We start from the raw sequence: 23,740 nt of genomic DNA on the forward strand, positions 1-23,740 counted from the left end.
CCCACTCTCTCTCTCTCATTCAAATAACTAAATGAATCTTTTAAAATTTTCTTAAATTTTTTTTAATTTTATTTAGATTGGGAAGTCAGATATACAGAGAGGAAGAGAGACAGAGAGGAAGAGAAACAGAGAGGAAGATCTGGGTTCGAGCCTTGGGGTTGGGGGCAACTGCAGCTCCCTGCAGTGTGGCAGCTGTGTGGAGTGCCCCTGCCGAGTCGGACCCAATGCTGGGGACTCACGCCAAAGACACTGCGGGAAGGCAGTGAAGTCCTCAGCCTTGGGTGGACAGTGCACCAAATGGTGCCAGGCTTTGCCTGCTGGCCACCCAGCAGCGAACTCTAGGGTCTTTAAGATATGTAGTTGCTGCCTGGGGACACCCATGATTTAGGCCAATTTTTGTGTAGGTGAGAAGTGAATTTTGGGTGATTCCCAGTGACAGGGTCATGAACGTTTCAGGCATGTGTGGGGACTGAGACCTGGTGGTTTGGAGGGAAGTATCCAAAAGATAATTTGGGTTAGACAGATTCACCAGCCCAGTTAGGAATACAGAGATGGGTTGTTAGCATAGAACATCACTGATCGCCACACACCAGCCCACACCAAAGCTGTGGATGGGGGCCTCTTTGGCAGTGTTAGGTACCATTACTGACTGGATGGTGGAATGGTGGAGTGGTCACATTTGGCAGGATCAAGATACTATCCAGCACGCAAGAGTACTTGGTCTGGGGGTAGACTCTGTGGGGTTGTGTGGGCCCAACCCTGTGGAAATACAAATCCCCCTGTTAGCTCGCAAGCTGGGGTTGCGATGGACTAAGCTAGGTGTGACCATGCCACCTGCCATCACTCACAGGTAAAGGAACCTATAACAGTCAGGGCAGGTCAAGGCAGTAGCACCTGAATGTGCATCCTAAAACAGGATGTGGGTCGGGCTGCACTGGAAGGGCTGAACAAACCTTAACTCACAAGAAACAACAGAAATCAGGTTGGAGCACAGGTCATGCCAGGTAGGCCCTTGCACCTACTGATCTGCATGAGACAGGGATGCTAAGCCACAGATTTAAGGGGCCAGGACAAGTAAGGGGCTCTGCCAAGCTGAGTCAGAGCAACCACTGGTCTGCACATGATCTAAGGCTGGGAATAGGCCTGGTTGGGGAGCTAAGGGGATACCCTAGCTGGGTTGAATTTCCCACCAAGGAGCGCATGGACTGGAATTGGGGCTGCATTCTGATCAGGATACAGTTGTAATCTCACTTGGCACAAGTGTGGACTGGAACTGGAAGCACCAAGCTGGGCCAGACTGCAACACCATCTGGTGCTCTGGAGGACCAGGGTAGATGTGGGACAGACTAGGCTAGGTCTCAGCCCTTATTGAACCATGTGTGAGCTGTATGGAAGAGCCATGGCTGGGTTGAAACATCCAACAGTAAGAACCAGATTGGGTTGAAGGCCAGTTAGGAAAAGCCACTGTTCCTGCTAGGACAGGAGGTGAACTGAGTAGGGCTGGCTCATGGACCCACTGGTATGCGCGAAATCTGGCACTGGGAGAGTTTCTGATGGAGGAGCCTGGGAAACTCCTCTGGCAGGACACAGACCCTGCAGGTAAGCGCAAGAAGCACGAAAGCAAACAGCCCAGAACAGGTCATGGAAAGTGTCCCACTGGCATACACATGGCATGGGTTGGGGGCAGACCAGGCTAAACCTGTTCACATCACCCACTGGCGAATCTGAGCACCAGAACAGAGTGTGGGTCAAGCCAGGTTTGGTTGCAACACATACCAGTACACATTAAGGAATGCCAAGGTGAAATGAGCCGTACCAGATGTGGTTGCAATCAATGCCCAAACAGCACATGTGATAATCAGGAGGAGGAGGCAAAGCTGACAGGGGAATGTGGGCTTCCCTGCTGGACAACTACTTCCATTGGAAAACATGAGTCAGCATGGGGACAGATCAGACTAGGCAGGGCTCTAACACCTGTGGGCCTCATGTGAGCTAGATAAGGGAAGGGCCACAGTGGGCTGACTGTTCCGACTGGTGCAAGCAAAAATTAGAGTGGGTGAGGGTTGTTTGGGCTTAGCCGCAGCACTAGCTGGCAGAGGCTGGCACTGGGAGCTAATTCTGTCAAGTCAAATGCCAGAACCACCTGGAGAGTGCATAATCTGGGAGTGGGTGTGGCCTAGAAGGGTAATAGTGGGCACCTCCCTCGGGGTTACCACTCTCACTGGACAACACGAAAACCAGGATGGGGCAGGGGTGGCTAGACAGAAAGGCACCTGCCAGTAGGTGTATGGGCTGGATAGTAGGTTGGTTGGGTTGAACTAGGCTTCAATGCCCATTGACATACGCGAGAGCTAAATGGGGTGTGGGACAGACTGGATAAACCTGCAGTACATACTGGCAAGTATGGGAACCAGGGTAGGGGGCAGGCCTGGTGGGATTATGGGGAGTCGCCCCAACTAGGCTGCAGCTCCAACTGGTTTGCATGAGGACCGAGTACAAAGTGGGTAGGATCGAGCTGGACTACAACACCTATTGGTTCACGAGGAAGACAGGGCTGGAAACAGAACGAACCCAGCAATTGCAACGACCAGCATGTGCATAAGCTGATTGGTGTGATGGACAGTGTTGGAGTCTGTACTAGCAAACTCATGCAAAAATCAGGTCTGGGATCATCTCAGATGAAGTTTCTTTGGAGATCCCTCCAACTGAACTGCTGATCTTAGAACCCCAACCATGAAGAGACTGTCAGCCAGTGGACTCTGAATAGGTTTCATTGTGGTTGGAACTGCGAGATTGGCAGCAATCCAGAACTGATGAACTATTAAAATTGAGAAGGACCCTTACAGCGCACCTCCCGTTGGGGATCTGGGATGGGTGGGAGGTTGGGTGGGGCTTTTCCCTTTGTTTCTTCCCTGACCCCAGATACAGGGAAAAATGATAATATTGGTGTGGAAACAATAGTATTACCCACTTTCACCCTGTAGCCCTTGACCCTTTATACCCTAATCAACTAAGAAAGATTATTTAAAACAATTTTAAGGAAAAAGATAATAATAAATTTAAAAATTGGAAAAAAAAAAAGAGAGAGGAAGATCTTCAGTCTGCTGATTCACTCCCCAAGTAGCCACAATGGTCAGAGCTGAGTCGATCTGAAGCCAGGAGCCAGGAACTTCTTCCGGGTCTCACACACAGATGCAGGGTCCTAAAGCTTTGGGCTGTCCTCGACTGCTTTCCCAGGCTACAAGCAGGGAGCTGGATGGCAAGCGAGCTGTCAGGACCTGAACCGACGCCCATATGGGATCCCGGTGCGTGCAAGGTGAGGACTTTAGCCACTAGGTTACCAAGCCGGGCACTTTTTAAAAAATAATGTAGGCCATATGAGCGGGCATTAGGCACAGAACTGAAGTGGCCCCCTGGGGTGCTGCATGTCATATTGTAGTACCGGGCTCCAGCCCCAGCTTCCAATGCATGTTTTAGGAGGATATACATGGTGACCACTAAGCCAGCAGGCAGGTGATCTCTCTCTTTCTCTCTGTCTTTCTGTGGGTCTGCCTTTCAAATAAAATGAAAAAAAAAATTTTTTTTTTTAGAAAAAGAATACCAGCCATGGAGGTGAGTGGCTATGAGTTTGTGGCCCACTAGGACTGGGGAGTCCTTGTCATATTAGAGACTCAGCCAGGGCCTGTGTCCTCCAGGCCTGGTATCTGGACACCCATCCTCACCCCCAGAGCCCGGGCCGAAGAAGCCAGGCCTATTCACTGAGAGCAGGGTTGGGGAACCCCTCAGCCATGAGGGGTTCTGGAAAAGCATTCTTAGTTACAAGGCCAAGGTTAAAGGGGCTTCCTGGAGCTCCCCAGCAAGACTGCTTGGGCCTCCCTTGTCCTCGAAATTGCCCTGGGTTGGGCTACTGAGGGGCCCTGGCTGTGCAGAGGTCCCCACCCTGTTCTAGGCACAGGGTAGAGGAATTTTCCCTGCATGACCCAGAGGCTGTGCTGTCTGCTCTCCCTGGGGAAGAAAAGAAAGAGCCCCAGCAGGGCGGGCCCAGATCCCTTGCCCTGGGGAACTAGGGGATGCTGCCAGGGGGGTCCATGTGGCCTGGAAATGGCAGAAGAGGAGCAGCAGAGGATTCAGGAAGGGTCCAGCTGGGAGACCAGGGTCTGGACAACACTCCCACATCTGGGGACAGTGAAGGGGCTGACAGTCCCACACCTCCATCACCAACCCAGGTGGGGCAGGATACCTGGTCCCAGGCCCCTGCTCCTTTCCAGGCCCTTCCCCCAGCTCACATTGCCTCCTTTCCTGCAACAGGAACCAGAAAGATGGGCTAGCTTTGGCTGCCCAGGGGCTCGCCCAGCCCTGCCTCTGGCCCTGTCCACACACTGTCATCTCCAAGTCCAGCCTCTGACTTCTTTTCCCAGACACTGGATAGCCACCTGATGCCCTATACACAGTCCTCTCCATTCACTATGCTATATGCAGTGAACACACCTTGCTCGGTTCCAAGCCCAGTCATAGCTCCCAGTGCTCTGAGTACCAAGCTCCCCCGACAACTCCACAAAGACTTCAAAGCCTGTGGGAGCCAACCCACTGACCTCTACAGTCCAGCTCTCCCCCACTCTGCCATATACTGTGACTCCATGGGTCCAGCAGGGCATAGGGCCTGACCCATCTCCTGGAATGCCCTGTCCCAGTCTCCCCTACCTGATGCCAGTGTTCATCTCAGAGGTGCCTGGTGCCCAGCAACAACTGCTGCACCCTGATCCCTGCTCTGTGCTGGGGGCTCTGCTAGAGCACTCCCTTAGCAGGCATAGGGAGTCAGGGTAGGGTGGGGTAACAGTCACTCTCATCCTATAGAAGAGGAAGTGGAGGCTCAGAGACATGAAGTGATTGACCAAAGGCACTAGGCTAGAAAGCGTAAGAGCTGGGATTCAAACCTGCATCATGTGTGAGATGTCTCCTGCCTGTGTCCCACCCACTCTCCACAGGTCCGGGTTTTCCCCAGTACACTCTGTATTCCCCTAGACAAGTGGAGACCTCACTGTTGGAAAACAATTTCCCAGGTCCCCCAGGCCACCATGGTCTCTGAACCCTGGAGCCCAGAATGAATGGTGTGTAGTCAGCCCTTTGCTGGGGTTTAATACCCTGGAAGTTGGGGACAGCTGCCCTGCTACCTGAGGCATGCCTCTTCCCACACCCATCCTCCCACTACTTGGTACCTCAGTAAGCAAGGCCTTTAAACCAAAAACAATTTTACACTTCATTTGAGTTAATCAGACCACTCTATTTGCAAACCAGCTTCCCCAAATTATCTGCAGAGAGGAGAGTGGTCTACCTGGCAAATCCCACCCGGCCCTCCACCACGGAGCCCTGAGGTGTGCTTGTGGGCTAGTTATGGTCAAACTACTCATGGATTGTGGCAGACACTGAGGGGCAACATGGAGCAAGACTGACACGGTCCCCCTCATGGAGCTCCTGACGGGGTGGGGTACTTTTCTCCTGCCCAGAACCATTGCAGATTTATGACACGTTTGAAAGAGACACACTATCATCAACTTAAAAATTTGCCTCTGCAGATTTACTGAATGTTGAGCCCTGCCTTTGGTTGCATTGGCAGGGCTACGACAAAGGATTTCACAGACTGGACCTTCCCCATCCCTGATCTGGGGGAAGAAACCAGCTTTAATAAAATCATCACAAGAGTGGTTGTACAGCTGATCCTCGGCTACAATAAGGCAATCAGACAGAAGCCTGACAACACTAGCAACGCCACTCCAGGAACTCGTCATCCCACTGGGGCTCTCAGGTTCCTCCAATGTAAAACAGAGATGCTGAGAGTGTCTGCTCTGGGATGCTGTAAGGCCCCAAGATGCACAAAGCCCCAGCAGGTGCCCAACTCTTGGTTGGTGAAAACATATATTGCAGATTTCTCAGTTGAAAATTCTGGGACAGGACAGGGCTTAGAGAATGAGAAATGATTACCTCCCAGTGCTGCAGCCTGGTGTCTCAGATCAAAGTGTCTTCAGGGTGGATTTCTGAGGTCCTTTCTGATTGGCTTGCGGGTCACTTTCTTCTCCCTGTGTGTCCACATGGGAAGGGACCCGCCCATATGAGCCCATTCTGACTTCTGACCTCTGCTCTGTTTAAAAAGCCTTGTCTCCATGCACAATTCTAGGATAGAGCTTTAATATATCCATTTTAGAAGACTGAATTCAGTCCTTAACAAGAGAACCTGGTGCACACACCCAGAAATAATACACACCTATGTGTTCACGGAAGCTTTAGCATAAGAGTCAAAAATGAAAGCAACCAGAATGCCTACCTATGGAAAAATGGATCAATGCTTGTGAAGTCTAATAACATCTGACTATACAACATGTATAACAAACAGATGTAGATGTTTGGTGCAGTGGTTATAATACCCACCTATGTCCCAAATCTCAGTACCTGGGTTCAAGTCCCACTTCTACTTCCTATTCCAACTTCCCGCTAATATGTAACTTGAATGGCAGCGAAGTGATGGCTCAACTATTTGGGTCTTTGCCACCAATATGGGAGAAGTATATTTAGCTCTAAGTTTTTGGTTTTTGGCCTGGCTTAACCGTGGGTGATGCAGGCTTTTGGAGACTGGACAAGGAAAAGATCTCTGTCCAGCTATATCTCTGTGTGTTTATCTGCTTTCCAATTAAAAACAATGAACAAAGAAACTGCCACTCTAAACATAAAACATATATGAATATCACAGATATGTTCAGCAGAAAGAAAATCTGTCACACACATATTCTATAGTGTCATCAACATGAATGAATCCATAGTAATGGAAGCCCAAGAATTAGACACCACTTGGGAATTGGGATTGGCTAGAAGGGGGAAACTAAGAAAATTTCTTGAGTATTAAAACATTCCATATTATGATATGAGTGGTAGTTTCATGGTTGCACGCATTTGTAAAAATTCATAGACTTATTATTATCAGGGTAAATTGTTACTTGTAGCACCAATATCCCATAACATAGTGCTATTTATATGAGTGTCAGCTGCTTCACTTCTGATCCAGCTCCATGCTGCTAACGCACATGGGTCTCTCACCCATGTGGGAGACCAAGATGGAGTTTCTGACACAGAACTGGCGCTTACAATCCTTTGGGGCTTGAATAAGTGGATGAAAGATACCTTTCTCTCACATGTCCTACCTTTCAAATAAGTAAATGTATAGGCTTTTCTTTATCAGTTTTTGCTATGCAATAGACTACAAATTTGGTGATAATTAATAACCATCTCATGATTGCTCACGCAATTGATTGGTTCTAAGCTATGAGCTTGTGGTCAGTTTGCATCGCATATTGCCATTAGATTATCCATGATGGTTTTACTTCAATGCTCAGTGGTTCACAAGACAACAGCAGAGGCACTTCTCTTCTCTTTTGTGCGGCTTGTCACTTTCCAGTAGGCCGCCTCAGGCTCATTCCCATGTCTCCAATTCCAGTAGGGGAGGTGTGGGGAGTCATGCAGTTGGGTCAGATGGCATGGGTCTGTGATGAGAACCACTCCTCGGTTTGCCAGGCTACAAGGAGTTTCTAGCTGCGTGGCAAAGCCCAGCAGAATGTCTCTGGTCACCTCATTGCTGCATTACTCCATTGTATGGACACTCAATCACCTCTCTGATGTTTCATAGAATTCTCCTGAGGGTGGTGTTGTTGTTTTTCTGCAAATGTGAAGTGATTCCTGTAACTGGTATGACACCTCAAATTGATCAATCATGTTATGATAAAAACATCTTTAGCTACGTAAGGCTATGGCACACAGCTAAAAACATACAATAGTACAATTGAGCCCACAATGTCTCCAAATATCCTGTTATGTGCCCACTTTTGTCCTGAAGTTTGCCCTAGTATAAGTAATGTTTTTCCTTAAGAAATGGCTTGATAATATCTTGGAAAGGATGGCAATCATGGAGGTACAAAGAGTTTGTTTACCATGCGCCTTGAACTGTTACAACACATGATATGACGCATTTTAGTTTCTCACCACAGAAAGCAAAAGTATATGGGGCATCTTCTAAAGGGAAACAAATGTGAATCCCCTCAAAATGGCTTAAAATCTCTATCTTATATTGGCACTTATATTTAGGGAAAGAAAACAGTTTATAAAGATAAAAGGAAGTTTCTTGTAAAGGCCCTCTGTTTGTAGATTGGCTGAGTTGCCTTGAACCCTTTCACTGCCCTTTAGCAAAAGAACAAAAAACAATTGAATCAGCACTAGGAAGGTGACGGTAATTAATGCATGATTTGATTATAAGATTTAGCAAAGAATCTGTTATATGCTTTTATAAAATACTTTCATTTATGATCTTTTAATTCTGTACTCTTAATATTTTAAACAATATTAGTTAGTTCGTGTTTAGTAAAAATTGATTTTGAGTATAAGTAAACCACTTGTCGCTATGTAACCGCATGTACTGCCAACCGTGGAGTTCCTGGCTTCAGCCAGGTGACTGCAGGTTTCAATGAGTAATGGTTTGTTGAAAGTGTTTTCTTTAGGATTGTTTTTTTGTATTCTCTTAACCATGAAGTAAAAATAAAACAATTGGATATTGTGCAAAAGTTTGTGATGATATGTGTATAAATAAAGAAGGCAACTTTTTTGAGTTGTCCATTATGAGCATCATGCCATAGTGGTCCATGTCTTATCTCTTCTTCATATCATCTTGCCGATCCACGCATCCTTTGCAAGCTCTCAAGTCAGCTGGAGCTGGTTTCCGGCAGGGAGGAAAATCACTGTGAATGTGTACATGTTAAGCCTCTGTTGTTAGAGCTGCTCTCAGTCAAGCAAGTCCATTGGCTACCCTCGATTGAAAAAGTGAAGAAATGAACCACATTCTTGACAGAAAGATCTAAGGTGCAGCATCCCAAGGACACAGGTGTATGGGTAAGAAGAATTTGTGGTTGTTTTGACAACCTACTAAGGTGCAGTTAAGATGCGTATGTTGTATCTAGATACAATTAATTATGGTAATATAAAAGTTGAGTTAGATGATTATGAAAGGTTCTTCCAGCCTTTCTTATGCTGTATTACAACTGAAGATAACCAGAATTCACTAAAGATAACTTGTCCCAAGATGTGTGTGTGTGTGTGTGTGTGTGTGTGTGTGTGTGAGAGAGAGAGAGAGAGAGAGAGAGAGAGAGAGAGAGAGAGAGAGAGGAGAGAGAGAGAGAGGAGAGAGAGAGGAGAGAGAAGAATCATGGTAGCTCCACTTGAACCTATGTCTCCCTAAGGTGGAATGGAGTGGGTAGATGAATGGATCAAGTTGTGAAGAGCTGGGTTGAAAAACTAGCTGAGAAATGGACCAAGGGGGCTTCATACCAAGTTAGTGCAGCATTGTCAACTGTGTTTCAGCACCACAGAGAGCTCTGAGGACATGCCAGTTCTAGGATTTCCTCCACAGACTCCTGGAACTACTCACTTCCCTCCGTCTCCTGGCTAGACATCTCTGGTCATCAGAGGAAACTCACTGTTATAAATTTTATGTTGTTGCCATAAACAAAAGCCTGGGCTCTGGAACCGGACTGCTGGAGTTCAGGTCTAAGCTACATCACCCAGGCTGGCCAAGTGAGCTTCAGAGAAGTTACCAAGCTCTGTGTCATGGCTGCCTTATCTGTCAACCAAGGAAACAATGGCAGCCACCCCATGGGACCGTAGTAGGATAAATTCAAAACAAGGAAAAAGTGTAACACAGTGGCTGTCACATGAAAGTGAGAGCTCTTTTTGTCTAAGTAGGAACATCTAAGAGTCTTTTTAATGTAAGACGGAAAGGTTTTAGGATGTACTCATGACCCCAGGTGTCTGAAGAACTTGTTATAATGATTTTAAGTTAACTGTACAACCTCCCTGGACTCAGTGTTCTATAAATGAGGCTATTTGATATTTTTATGTGAGAGGTTTTATCTTTTTTACCCTGAGAATGTATTCATATATTATATATTATGCCTGTCTTGGCAAAATCAATAAAATAAAATGTTTTAAAAGGTACTCAAGAGCTAGGTGGCATTTATGGTCCCAGTGAGCCCACTCTATCCTGAAGCTTGGATTCAGGACTTAAGAATGAACAGAAGCACAGGGGCTAGATGAAAATTGATGGTTGGGGAAGAAGGCTGGGAAAGAACTCTGACGTAAGGAACAGTCCATGTATGTTCAGACTCTGGGTCCTCTGAACCCTGACCATCAGGCCCTCTGCCCCTGACCTTGCTCCAGCTGTGTTGGCATGGTGCAGCTTCGTAATTGGCTCCAATTCACCACTCCCCAGAACCTGTTCACTCTCTGTACCCTTAGCTAGGAGTGTGCAACAACATTCAGAGCCTTTTACCAAGTCACACAAGCCAATCAAGCTCACCTTAAACAATGTAAGTTTAAAGAGGGATGAGATTGGCTAGCTCATATACCTAAAACATCCCAGAGTTCATGGTTTCAGGCATGGCTGGATCTAGGGATGTATAACAAAGTCTGCCTCTTCTGTGCTGGCTTCATTCACAGTCATGCTCAGCCTTTAGGGGAGAGCAGAAGAAGAGAAATGGATGTGGGTCATTACACAGATAGAAGCCTACTGCACATTCCTCTTGACCAGTCTTGAGGAGCTAAATATGAATGGACACTGTCCCAAGTGCTTTGGACCTATCAGTGAGTGTAATTCTTCTATCATTCTTCTAAAGAAAGTCCTTTTTTGTGTCACAGCCAGGATGTAGCACAGCTGGTATTGCAGCCCATGTGGCCATCTCTTTGGCCTGCCATTTTCCTTAAGATACTAGATTGTTATTTCTAAATAGTAACACAAGTAACCATGAGTTTGCACATACGTGCACACACTGATACCAATACACACCACACGCTCCTGCATACATTCACACACATCCATTCTCATATGAACACACTAACTCATTCACACAACTACCTTCTTTCATGCACACACTCAAACATCAAGATTTATACAAAAACACCTTCACACATTCACACAGGCAAACACTCTGGCCATCTCATCCACATCCTCACACTCCCATGCACTCACCCACACTGCACATCTACAGTCACATATACACTCGCTAACATACCTGCATGCTCAAATGTACATGCATGCCAAGTCACCTTTGTGTACATTATCACACATACCACATGTGTATGCAAACTCACAGTGCACACACCCATGTAAAGTCAGACCTGTGCACACTCACACTTACGCACACAGAAGTGAGTTATCATCCCCCCATATGTGCCTCATTGGCCCACAGAGGCAAGACCCTGTCTCTGGAGCTGTTCTGTGTCCCCCACACCACACCTGTCACAATGTGCCAGGTGGGGCAAGGTGGCCTTGCTTTTAGTGATAGCAATAACCAGCCTGCCTCTAGCTGCCTTCCCTTCCCGGAGCCCTGCTCCATCCCTGCTCCCTCTGCCTCTACATTCTATTTGCTCCCTCTCCACATCATACTTTACCTTGCACAGTTAATTAATTGAGACCATGGAATGCATTTCATTTGCATTTGGCTCAAAAAGGCCACAGAGCTCATTAAATGGCTCTGGATAGGGGGATATAATGAACCTGTTTTATTTCCATCCTGGACTCAGCCCGTCCTGAGAAGCAATTATGTATTCCTGGGGAAGAAAGAGACCCACACACCTGAGAGCATGAGGATAGAGGCAGCAGGTGGGAGGGAGGAAGGGTCCAACTAAGGCCAGTCCCAGGGCCTGAGCTCTGGTGGAAGCAGGAGAAGCAGCAGCAGGAGGCATCAGCGATCCCCTCTGGCTGTACCCAGAGCCCACTTGTGGCGTGGAATCCTAGGTGCTGATGACAAGGGCCCCGGAGTTTATCTGGGTCCCACATACAGCACCATGTGATGATAAAGATGGAGACATTCCACATCAGTACTGCACTCCCCATAACTTTGGTCCTTTGCATGTTTCCTCCTGCCGAAATCCAGCAGCAGCTGTTGGGCAGTGGCAAAAGCAAACACAGCAATGGTGTGTCAGGCACTGGGCTTAACAAGGTCCCTGGATGATCTCTCTACACTCCCTTGGGATTGGTACAGTTATTGTCCAGGCTTAACAAATGAGAAAAACAAAGATTAGGTGCACAGGGTACCAGATCCTAGGTCTGCCCAACACCACAGCCTACCCACTGCTCTCTATTACCTGCAAGTTGGGACTGGCAGTGCGGTACAGTGTGTTTCACTGTGCTTGTGATGCCAGTATGTCATGTAGGTGCTGCTATGAGTCTCAGCATCTCCACTTCCAATCCAGTCCATTGCTAATTCACCTGAGAAAGCAGAAGATGGCCCAAGTGCATGAACCCCTGAAAACATGGTTTACCTGCATGGAATTTTAGGCTCCTGGCGTCTGCATCGTCCAAACCTAGCCATTGCTACCATTTACGGAGTGAACTGTTACAGGTCATACCATATAAAAGACCACCAATGTCAATTTAGAACTGGGAAGTCTGTGTTAGCCAGCAGGCAACTGCCCCCACTCAGAACAGGTCTGAAGGAGTCAACCCCGAGCTGTCAGGGCAGTGAGCTTTTTTTTTTTTTTGGTCTTTTTTTATTTATTTATTATTTTTAATTCATTAATTACATTGTATTATGTGACACAGTTTCATAGGTACTTGGATTCTCCCCACCCCTCCCCAAACCCTCCCACCATGGTGGATTCCTCCACCTTGTTGCATAACCACAGTTCAAGTTCAGTTGAGATTCCCCCATTGCAAGCATATACCAAACAAAGTCCAGCATCTTATTGTCCAGTCAAATTCAACGGCTTCTTAGGTATACCCGCTCTGGTTTGAAGACAGAGCCAGCAGAGTATCATCCCGATCAATTAAAAGCTCCAACATACCATTAGCAAAAATTTACATCATTATGGAAGTAATTGACATAGTAATGAATAACCAATATGTTAAAAATAAATGTGAGTTCTTAACCACCTTCTGTGACCACCTCATTGATATTTCAATTTTAGTTTATACACAACATATAACATACATAACATGTTATACATAACATCATATCATCTTAAATTAAGGCGAACATGTGGTATTTAACCTTTTGGGATTGGCTCATTTCCCTTAGCATTATGGTTTCCAGTTTGGCCCATTTGGCCACAAAGAACTGCATCTTGTTTTTTTTAATAGCTGAGTAGTATTCCATGGAGTAGATGAACCATAGCTTTCTTATCCAATCCTCTGCTGATGGGCATTTTGGCTGCTTCCATGTTTTTGCAATTACTGATTGTGCTGTTATGAACATAGAAGTGCATGTTGGTTTCTCATAAAACAAGTGTTCTGGATATATTCCTAGGAGTGCTATTGCTGGATCATACGGTATGTTGATTTTGAGTTGTTTGAATGTTCTCCATACTGATTTCCATAGAGGCTGTACCAGCCTGCAGCCCCACCAGCAGTGGAGTAGGGTTCCCTTTTCCCCGCAACCTCGCCAGCAAGTGTTGTTGGTGCTTTTATTCATGTGGGCCAGTCTTACTGGCGTTAGGTGGTACCTCATTGATGTTTTAATTTGGATTTCCCTTATTGCCAGGGAACTTGAGCAATAAAAGATCTAAACCTACATCCAGAAACCTTTAAACTTTTGGAAGAAAATGTTGGAAATACTCTGCAAGATCTAGGGGTAGGTCCCTACTTCCTATAAAGGACTCCAAAAGCAGTAGAAGTCAAGACCAGAATAAACAAATGGGACCTCATCAAACTAAGAAGCTTCTATACAGCTAGAGAAACAATCAACAAAGTAAAAAGGCAACCCACAGAATGGGAGAAGATCTTTGCGCACGACATAGGTGATAGAGGGCTAATCTCCAGAATATACAAAGAACTACAAAACAGCCAAAACACCAAAACAAACAAGCCACTCAAGAAATGGGCATGGGAAATGGGCAGACACTTCACAAAGGAACAAACCCAAATGGCAAATAAACATATGAAAAAAGGGCAGTGAGCTTTTAAACACACACACACACACACACACACACACATACACACACACACCCTGGTGACCTTTATGCTGGCAAGCAAGCGAAGGAATAGAAGCTACAATAGGCAAGTTGGAACCAAGATGAGCAATTCTGGTTATAGTTACAGTTTAACTTCTTGGAAATTGGTTCTACTTTTCATGGGACCCAGTACCCACGACCGGGCTCCTCCTTAAAGGAGGAGGGTCAGTCTAACCTGACCAGTTACCATTGGAGGCATTCACTCCATAACTTTCACTCTGTCATGAGAACCAGTGGATGGAAGACCTTTGTCTCCTTCTATGTGTGTGTCTGGCTCTTAACTGCCTTGCAAGTAAATAAAATGTCTTTTAAAAACACATAAAAATAAATTTTAAAAAAGGACAGTTTACAGCATGTGGGGGTCACTATACTTGCATTAACATTTAAAACAACCAACCTAGGGCCAGCACCAAGGCACATGATGGGTTAAGCCACCACCTACCATGTTGACATCCCCAAAGGGCGCCAGGTCCTTATCCTGGTTGCTCCACTTCCCATTCAGCTCCCTGGTAATGCACCTGGGAATGCAGTAAAAGGTGGTCTAAGGACTTAGACCATTACACCCCAAAGGGAGACCTGGCTGAGGCTTCTGGCTCCTGGTTCCTGAACTGGTCTGGCCCCAGCTGTTACAACCATTTGAGTAAGTGGATTAGCAGGTGAAAGATCTCTGTCTCTCTCCCCCAACTAAAAATGAATAAGTCTTCAGAAAAAAAAAAAAGCAAGCAAGGAAACCCATTCTCACACATTTGCAACATTCTCACTTCATTAAGGATTTTCTCTGTGCCCAGCTCCATTCTAGGACTTAGCCAGTACTATCCCATTTAATCCACACAAAGACCCATTCTAAAGGTGAGGGAACTGAGGCACTGAGGCGTTGGGCTGCTTCGGGGTGGTTATTGAGTTGTTGGGCACCTTGCCCTGCTCTTCCTGCAGTGGGCATTCAGTCGCTCGTGTGTAGAGTCCTCTGCCAGGCCTGCGGTGGCAACCTAAAGACACAGTCAACACAAATAAATCCCCTGGCTGTTCTGGAGGTCAGAAGTCCACAGGGCATCTCAATGGGCTGCAAAACCCATGTCCCCATGGTGTGTCACCTTCCAAGGTCTCAGCAGAAAGGGCATACGCTGCCCTGTCTGTACCATCATCACTCCCTGGCCAGTGGTCCCCTCCTCCACCCCCAAAACCTCCAAGGCAGGCCAAGTCCTTCTTACATCCCATCACTCCCATCTCTGCTTCTGCCTCCTTAAGTTCCTGAGACACACCATCCCACCGCCCCCCTCCAGGGCCCACCTGGAAAGTTTAATGATGTCCCAGTTCTAGGACCAACTGATCAGCCATGTTCATTCTGTCTGCAACGTTATCCCCCTTGCCAAGGACTGTACAGCTTCCAAAGATGAGGACAACAATGTCTTCAGGGCTATTGCTGTGCTCATCATGAAGTACTACGATGCCAGCCCCCTTCCCAGCACCTGTCACGGGGCGGCCCAACAGGAGCTTGGCTCATACCACCTCACTCAACCTGCAGATCAAGCAGATGAGGATGGAGTTATCGTGCCCACTTTGCAGGTGAGAAAACTGAGGCTCGCGGGAGATAGACAACAGTTATGACTCTAGGCTTCCCCTAGATCAGAGCTGAGGAGGTAGAGAATGAGGTTTTCTGGCATTCCTGGGTCAGGTGACAACCCTTTCTGTTCGCTCCTAACCCAACACCCTCCAATTCCTCCTCAATTGCTTAGAAATCATACAGGGAACAAAGGCCTGCTGACCCTCACGCTGCAGATAAACCGAGAACCCACGGGGCCCCTTGCTCTCTGCCAAAGGCGCCTTCCCTGGTGACCAGGCCTGGGTGTTCTCTTGCCCAAGTCTCTGCGGTGTGGATCCTGTGAGACAGACAGGGCTGCTCAACCCAGGACAGAGGGAGACTGCAAAGGGCAGACCTCTAGGAGATGGAGAAAGAAACCCCAAACACTTGAGCCTCATTAGGCTCCCACACTTCCATGTACCCCTCATCCAAGCTGCATGCCCTGCAAGACAGACGTTACCCATCTCATTATGTAGTATGACTATTTTGGGGCCCAGGGAGGTTCCGTGGCAGCCAAGGCTATGATCTCCAAAAGTCCATCTTTTGCCTTCAAGCATGTTGCCTCGGCTTGTTCTTCTCTACGCTACTGTCCCCTTGCAGCAGGAGGGGGCAAAATTCCCTCAGCAGCCACACTGCCCCTCACCTCTGTCCCTGACATCCCTCTGGACCCACTTGGGGCACTGCTCTTGTCCTTGCTTTTCTCCTTTATTCCACCTCTATGCCCCCCATGTCTCCTTCCCTGCCCTTCAACCAGTCTGGGGCAGGGGAGCCTGAAGGAATACAGCTTTCAAGGAGGTGAGACCAAGAGCTCCCTGGGAGAAGCATGCTTTTCCAGCAATCGCTTCACCTCTCACTAATGACAGGTGCAGGCAGCTGCCCTCCTTTTCCTGGACGCCTGTGAAGTAAACCTTAGACCTGGACCCACAGCATCTACTGGGAACAAGGGCCACTGGGAGATCTTTGCTTTCCCCTGATACTGTCCACCCCCCACCAGGTTGGGCCAGACACTCCCTACCATGTCCCTGATGTTTGGAGCAAAGGTTTTGGGGCTCTGGGGCTCTGGGATACAGGCTAGGGGAAGAAGCTGGGAAGTGAGCCGAAGCTCGGAGCCAGTCCTAGGTGAGGTATTTGATGGGGCTGGTGGGGCTGATGCGGTGCCAGCAGGGTAGGCAGGAGCTTCCAGCAGGGACCCTGGGCTCTGGACAGTCTGGAGGAAGATAGAGGTGCAGCACTCAGACCCCTGGGCAGGAGTCAGGACCTGGGTCAGTGCTGGGTCTGCTGTTCACCTGCTGTGTGACCCTGGGCAGGTCTTTGTACAGCCTCGCTGAGGGTGACTTGTGAGCACAGTGGAGAGGATGACTCCTGCCCTTGGTGTAGGGCTGTCCTAGGACTGGCGGAGGTCAGGGAGCAGCCCCTGACCCTCTCCTTCTACCTCTGCTCCCAGCCTCCTGTGACTGGCCAGGCCCTGGTGTCCCTGTCCCTGAGAACCCAGAAGATTGGAGGAGATAGTGCCATTCATTATGCAAATGAATCTGCTCCCTCTCTGTCCCTGCCCTCCTCCCCAAGGCCACCATCTTAGGGCTAGGATTCATGTTGCTCCCCTGCTGTGGGGATTTCAGGCCCCATCACAAGCTCCCGCAGCCCCTCCTGTCTCCTCGTGTCCTCTGGGACCCAGCCCCGGGCTCCTGGCTGCACAGGCAGGGCCCACCTGCTTACCTGCCCCCACCTGGGGGTGCAGCCTCAGCCTTCTTTCTGAGCTCTGTGCCGCCTGCCTGGCACCAGCAAGACAGGGTTGAATAAGGGCAGTGAGAGGCGCAGCTAGCTCCCAGAACTGCACCTGTTCAGGTCCCCAAGCCAGCTGCACAATGGCGCCCTCCCCACATCGCTGATAACAGCATTCTTAATTATTCTAATTATCACCTGAAAAGTTGAGTTCTGCACAGATAATTACATTGCGACTGGCCTCCTCCCTGCCCATCCCCTTTTCTTTTTCAATCTGCTCAACAGAAGGACCTTGAAGGATGACTACAGGCGAGGGCCAGTGTGTGTCTGTGGATACATGCATGAGCGAGAGTGCGCATGAGTGTGCGTGCCTGTGTATGCTTGCATGTGCGGTGATTGGGACAAAGCAGGTCAGCGGGCAACAGAGAAGGTGGAGAGGGTGCCTGGGGACCTGGAGAGTGGATGATGTGATGTGGTGCAGGTCTGTCCCCGGGAGCAACAGCCAGAGGAGCTCTGGAGGCCATGGACCCCTCACGTCCGGATGGTTTCTCTCTGCGCATCTCTCTCCTCACCTCCGTCTGGGCACAAGGACTGTTCTTCCACGTAGGACCAAGTTGTGAGACCTGCGTGTGCCAGACTCTGCAAAGGGTGAGCCCTCAGGGAGGGCTGAGGATGGGGACAGGGTGGGGACCACACAGGTTACAAGGCTTGCTCTGAGAGTGGGCTCTGAGAGAGGGGGCTACCCTGAGACCTCGGGCGCTTGGCGCTGCTGGGGCTGAGGCTGCCCTATGCAGAGACCAGGCCATCCTCTAGAGGGCAGTGTGTGGGATGCAGCCTCAAACGTGGTGCCTCATCACAGCGGCACCATGGGGAGGGGGTCGCAGGCTGAGGTGCACCTTGGGGCCTGACTCCCAGGAACTCCTTGGGTCCCAGTTGTCCCAACACAGACCGCCTCATGTCACTGTTGCCTCCCCAAGGCGAGGACAGAGCTGAGTGTGGGGACTTGTAGGGCTCTAACCCATCCTGGCGTCAGAGCCGACCTGCGTAGCAGCTGGTTGAGGGGAGATCTGGGGTGATCTCCAGAGAGCCCCAGACTGAGGCCTAAGCTGGGGGCACAAGCTAAAGAGCCCCCAGTCAGATGGAGGAGACAGTGTCTCACTCGCAGGGAGTCTAGGACCTTCGGGAAAAATCAAACACAATCCAAGAGACCTTGGTTCCTACAAAGCCATCAGCTCATGTTGTCCGAATAGACACCACCAGCAGTTTCTGTCCTGTGGGCAGCTTCCTCCCCAAGGCAGAGGAGTAGCAGGAGAAGGTGAGGGCACCTCCCTTGAGGGTGGTCCCCGGGTCAGAGCTGCCAGGAGTGCCCCCCCGCCATCAAGTGCCCTCCCAGGCTGGGTGGTGGAAGAACGAAGGCTGGAACCCCAGCCTGGTCGGCGCTTGGCATCTGTCAGGGCTGGAAGCCTCCTCTGCTGTACCCGCCTCCCGCTGGACTCGCCCCATCCCCCGCCAACTCCATCCCCGCATCCACCTCATCCCCCAACCCTTCCCCCCACGCCCACTCTGAACCCTGCAGCTGTCCTGATCCAACAGAAACTTGGCTCCTTTCTTGGGCCGAGAGATCACCCAATGGGGAAGCTGGGTGAATGGCCCCCACTTCCACTCCATCGCCCGCCCTAGTGCGTCGTCTGACACTTTCAATTTATTTTTCAATTCCTTTACCATCAGAGATGACGATTAAATTCCAGCATAAATGCCGCTTTACCAAACCAAATTAATCACCGTGAGGAAGGGCATGTAGGCGCCCATGCTTGGGCAGAGCTGCTCGGTGCTAACTCCAGGGTCGCTACTGGGGCCCTCCAGGGCAGGCAAGAGGCTCTGCACCCCCTGAACACAAGAAAGCACCCATGGGGGGGGATGTCACCAAACCTCACCCCCTTGGCCCACTTGCAGCCTATCTCTGTGAGGATCTGTGGAAAGACATACTCTGGGTCACCCACCCCAACAGGGCACGGCTGGGGCCTGCCAGCCCCTCATTCCCAGCCCAGTTCCTCCTAGCTCGGTCCCTATCACCCTCGGGGGGGAGGGCAGAATGTCCAGGGCATGGCATTTTGCAGGCCAGGTCCTGATCCTGGCTCCTACAGGAACAGGGCAGGGGACCAGGTGATCACAGAGCCCCCAGACCTACAGGGACCTGGAGGACATCTCCCCCATGATTCCACCTCCCTCCCAGAGAACCTTTTGGGATCACCTTCCCTCACCCTCCCCTTCAAAGGAGTTTCTGAGCCTCCCTCCTAGGATGCTGTCTCAAATCCATTTCCTTTCCTTGGAGCACTTAACAGAGTTATAATTACACACCAATTTGTGAGTTTGTTTAATGGAATCCTCGGGAGAGGGACTCTACATGACTCAACGCTGCATTGCAGCCCCTGGAACCCAGGAGGGAACTCGGAGGGTTGGGGAGCAGAGACTGGGGTACAGGGGATGGACAGCCCCTCTGGATGCCCACTGTGTGCCAAGCTGAGCAGACATGGCCTTAGCAAACTGGGATCTAAGGGAGAGTGGGAGGCTGGCCCTGGCCCTGGGTGGCCCCTGCCCAGGCACCTTTTGCCCTGTTGAAAGTGATTGCTCTCATGTTTCGGATGGATAAACAGATAACAGCCCAGGTACTGGATCTGTTCAACCTGGGCTGCACTCCTGATTCTGTTCCTGACAGCTGAATGACCCTGCGAGGTCACTCCTGACCCTGTGAACACATGATGCCTTCATAGGTGCTTACTCTGAGTCTCACCCTCCACAACAGAAGTGAACATACCACAGTGCCCTCCGCCCAGTGCGGGGGACTCTCCCCAGGCCACAGAGAGAGACAGCCAGCAACACAGGAGCACCCCAAGGGAGTGGCAGAACAAAGGCCTCAGAGCTCAGCTGGGCTGACACCAGGGAAGGTTTCCTGGAAGAAGAGGCTCCCTGCCTCTCACTCCTACAGCTGTGTGTGTGTGTGTGCGTGCACACACATGTCTACATGTGTGTCTGTGTGCATACAAATGTGTTCCTGCTCAGTTGCTCGGCTCCTTGGTTCAGTCTGCCTGCCAGGACCCCTTGTTGCAAGGAATGATTCTGACCTCATCAATCAGGCACACCCAAATGGCTCCTGCGTTGCGATCCCCGCCCCACACACACACATCCACACACCTCCAGGGACTACTGCCTGTCTGCATTGTACACACTGTGTACACGCACACTCCCAGCCAGCACAGGCCTCTGGGCAGCTGGGGGGAAGGTAGCAGCCTGGGACAGCAGAAGGTAGGGTAGCTGGCCAGCCTGAGTGTCACCAAGTCCAGGTTCCTTCCCTGGCAGCCCACCTTGGGTGCTTGCACCCTCTCTATGCCTCCCTGTCCTTGTTTACCGAGGCACTCGTGAACTCCCAAATCCAGTCTGCTGATGTTTATTAAATGCCTACTGTGTACTATAGACTCAGGCAGGCGGCAAGGACACCGTGGCCAGCACAGCCATGGCCCTGCTTCCTCCTTGGTGATTCAGTGGGAGGCTAAGCCCAGCATGTGGCCAGAGAAGCCAGGCAGCAGGATGCCACAAGGCTAGGGGTCCAGGAGGGGTGCCAGAGCCAGGTTCGCCCATAGGACAAGGGGTTGCATGAGAGCATCCAGAAGCCATCTGCTCCTCCCTCTGCTGCTTCCCGTAGCCTTACACTGGTTCTTTCCTTTTCTCTTTCTTTTCTTTTTCTTCTTTCTCCTTCATTCCTTCCTCTTTCTTTCTTTTCTCTTTCTTTCTCTCTTTCTTTCTCTTTCTTTCTTTTCTCTCTTTCTTTCTTTTCTCTTTCTCTCTTTCTTTCTGGAAAACAAAGACAGGAAAAAAATCTTTCAACCTTTGATTCACTGGGTCAGGAGCCTGGAACTCTATTTGGCTTTTCCAAGCACATGATCCCTCATCTGCTGCCTTCTAAGATCTGCATTTGGAGCAAGCTGGAATGGAATAAAAAAGTTGGAATTCAAACGCAGACTCCGAATCCACGGTGTAGCTCATGTGTGCTGCAGTGCTGGTACTGAGTTCCCCGGAGCTGCAGAGGGAGCCCTGGGCCTGCCATTGACCAACCTGCCCAGGGTCTGAGTGAGTACTCCTGTACCCTTTCTTGTACAGATGGGGGGGAACTCGACACCGAAGAGAGCAACCCACAGCAAACTGAAGACCATTTATTCCCCGGTGTAAATCATCATCATCGTCACCACCGAACGAGCAACGCCCAGTGCTCACGCACCTGCTGTGTTCCAGACACCTGCTGAATCCCTTACAGGAGATATTTAATTTCACCGTCATTTGATGATTCAAGTACTTGGGTCCCTGCTGCCCACTTTGGTGATGCACGTTGAGTTCTAGGTTCCTGGCTTTATCCTGGCCTGGCTCTGGCTCCAGCAGCCCTCTGAGGAGTGAGATTGGATGAGCAGGCTGCTGGTGGCTGGCGGGGGAGGAGAGGAGAGCTGTTTCAAGGGCCTTCCCAGGAGGCCTGTGTGCTCTGGGATGAGTCCAGGAGATTCCCTTTCCATCCCATACTCTAGTGCATTGGCTCAAAGGGCTACTGCACTTCTGACAGGCCCCATTTGACAGATGAGAAAACTGAGGCACAGGAAGAAAGGCCCAGTCACGTCCATCTAATCCTCTGGAATCCCCTCTCAAGGCACTTTTCCAGTCCATGCATGTCTTTCGGATGATGATCGTATTAGCGTTTGCTCTTCCAGTCAGTGGACACATCTGTAGCTTTTCCCGTATTAACCCATTTCCCAACAGGGTGCCCCCATGCAATAGGTGCTCAGTAAGATTTAGGACAGGGGTACAATGAAGTGCAGAGAACTCTTAGAGGAACCAAGTTTCCCAGAGGAAACGTGGCTTCCTGGACCTGACATGCAGTCCCCACCAGGGCAGACCTGCTACCAGCCTGCAGTTGGCACAGCCACTGATTCCATGTGTGCCCACATCTGCCTCTTCTCAGCAACTCTGGCCCTCAGGGTGTTCACAGCCCAAGCTGCTGGATTCTACAGGACCCCCCGCTTGACTGAGCCCCATAAGCAAGCCCTGCATTGACAGTGGGGGTGAGCAGGCTGCTGGTAGCTGATGGCCCAATGAGAGCGGCCCAGTCATCCGGGTATCTGGCGGTGGGGCCACGACCAGCCCCTGCCCAGGGACTGAACATGTGAGCATTGGCAGCCCTCCCTCTACCCCTGCAGGGAACGCTGCCTGAACATTAGCAGGTGCTCCAGTGAGGACCTGGGCAGTACACAGCCCCTCAGGAATTGGGAGAGCGCAGTTCAGTACACAGGATGGTTAACTGCAGTAGGGACTGGAGTAATAGGGGGTGAGCTAGAATTAGGGAAGTGTAGCAGAACACAGACACAGTCGGAAAAGGAGCTGCCATGACCCCTAGTGCTGGAGATGGTACCCCTGCAAAGGTCGGAAAGGGCATACGGCCATGTGGGTAGAAGTTTCTGGGCTCTTCCCTGTAGAGGTGCTAGAACTCCACTCCCCCAGGGCCAGAGAAAACAGCTTACAGGCAGATGGATGGTATGAGGCAGTCAGCTTTGAAAACACCTGAGGCTGTTGCTGGGCGACCCTGCAGGTCCCTGGGTATACCCCACTACTGTGCACCAAAAGGTCAGGTGCCTGGCCCGCGGACACTGTTTACACAGCAGCAAGCCACGGCCAGAGGAGCCAGAGGAGCCTCTCAGCTTTGGGAGCTGAGCGCCAGGCAAGCCAGCCCTTTTGCTGTGGCCTGCGGGGCACCAGAAAGGAAGGCACCTCCCTCCTGCCTCTGCAGCGCGTCTCTCCACTGCCCTCTGCCGACCGCACTTCACAGCGGGCCAGCTGGAAAATGGAAGCTCCGCAGCGCGGTGCTCTTTCCCCGGTCACAGATCACCCAATGAGGCGTGCATCGGAGCCGAGAGGCCGTGAACCTGTAGTTGCCTGGTGCACACCTGCTCATCGACCGCTGCAGACACACACCCACGCCGATCCTGATGCCCACCCAGCAGCAGTGGAAGTCAGCACTCCCACGGAGTGTGAGGCAGCTGCCTGCCTGACAAGTGAGCGAGCCTGTGCCCCCCATTGCCAGGCACATTCTCCAGGGGCTCGCTGGATCCATGGTTCCCTATAAATTGCTCTTCCGATTCAGCCATGGTCCACTGACTCTTGTGTTACTAAAGACTCCATGGTCGAGTTAACTTCCAGTCAAGTGTGCGTAAAATAAAAACGGCAAATAGGAAAGGGAAGAAGATGGAGGCTGGCTAGTGTCGAAGGAGGCATGAGCATGCAGCAAGTAAGTGTAACCAACCAGGCGGAGCTACCACAGCCATCACTGTTGTAACTGGAGATGAGGCCGTAATGGACCCATCTGGC

This window comes from Ochotona princeps, chromosome 2, assembly GCF_030435755.1.
Source record: "Ochotona princeps isolate mOchPri1 chromosome 2, mOchPri1.hap1, whole genome shotgun sequence".
In the NCBI taxonomy this organism is placed as follows: domain Eukaryota; kingdom Metazoa; phylum Chordata; class Mammalia; order Lagomorpha; family Ochotonidae; genus Ochotona; species Ochotona princeps.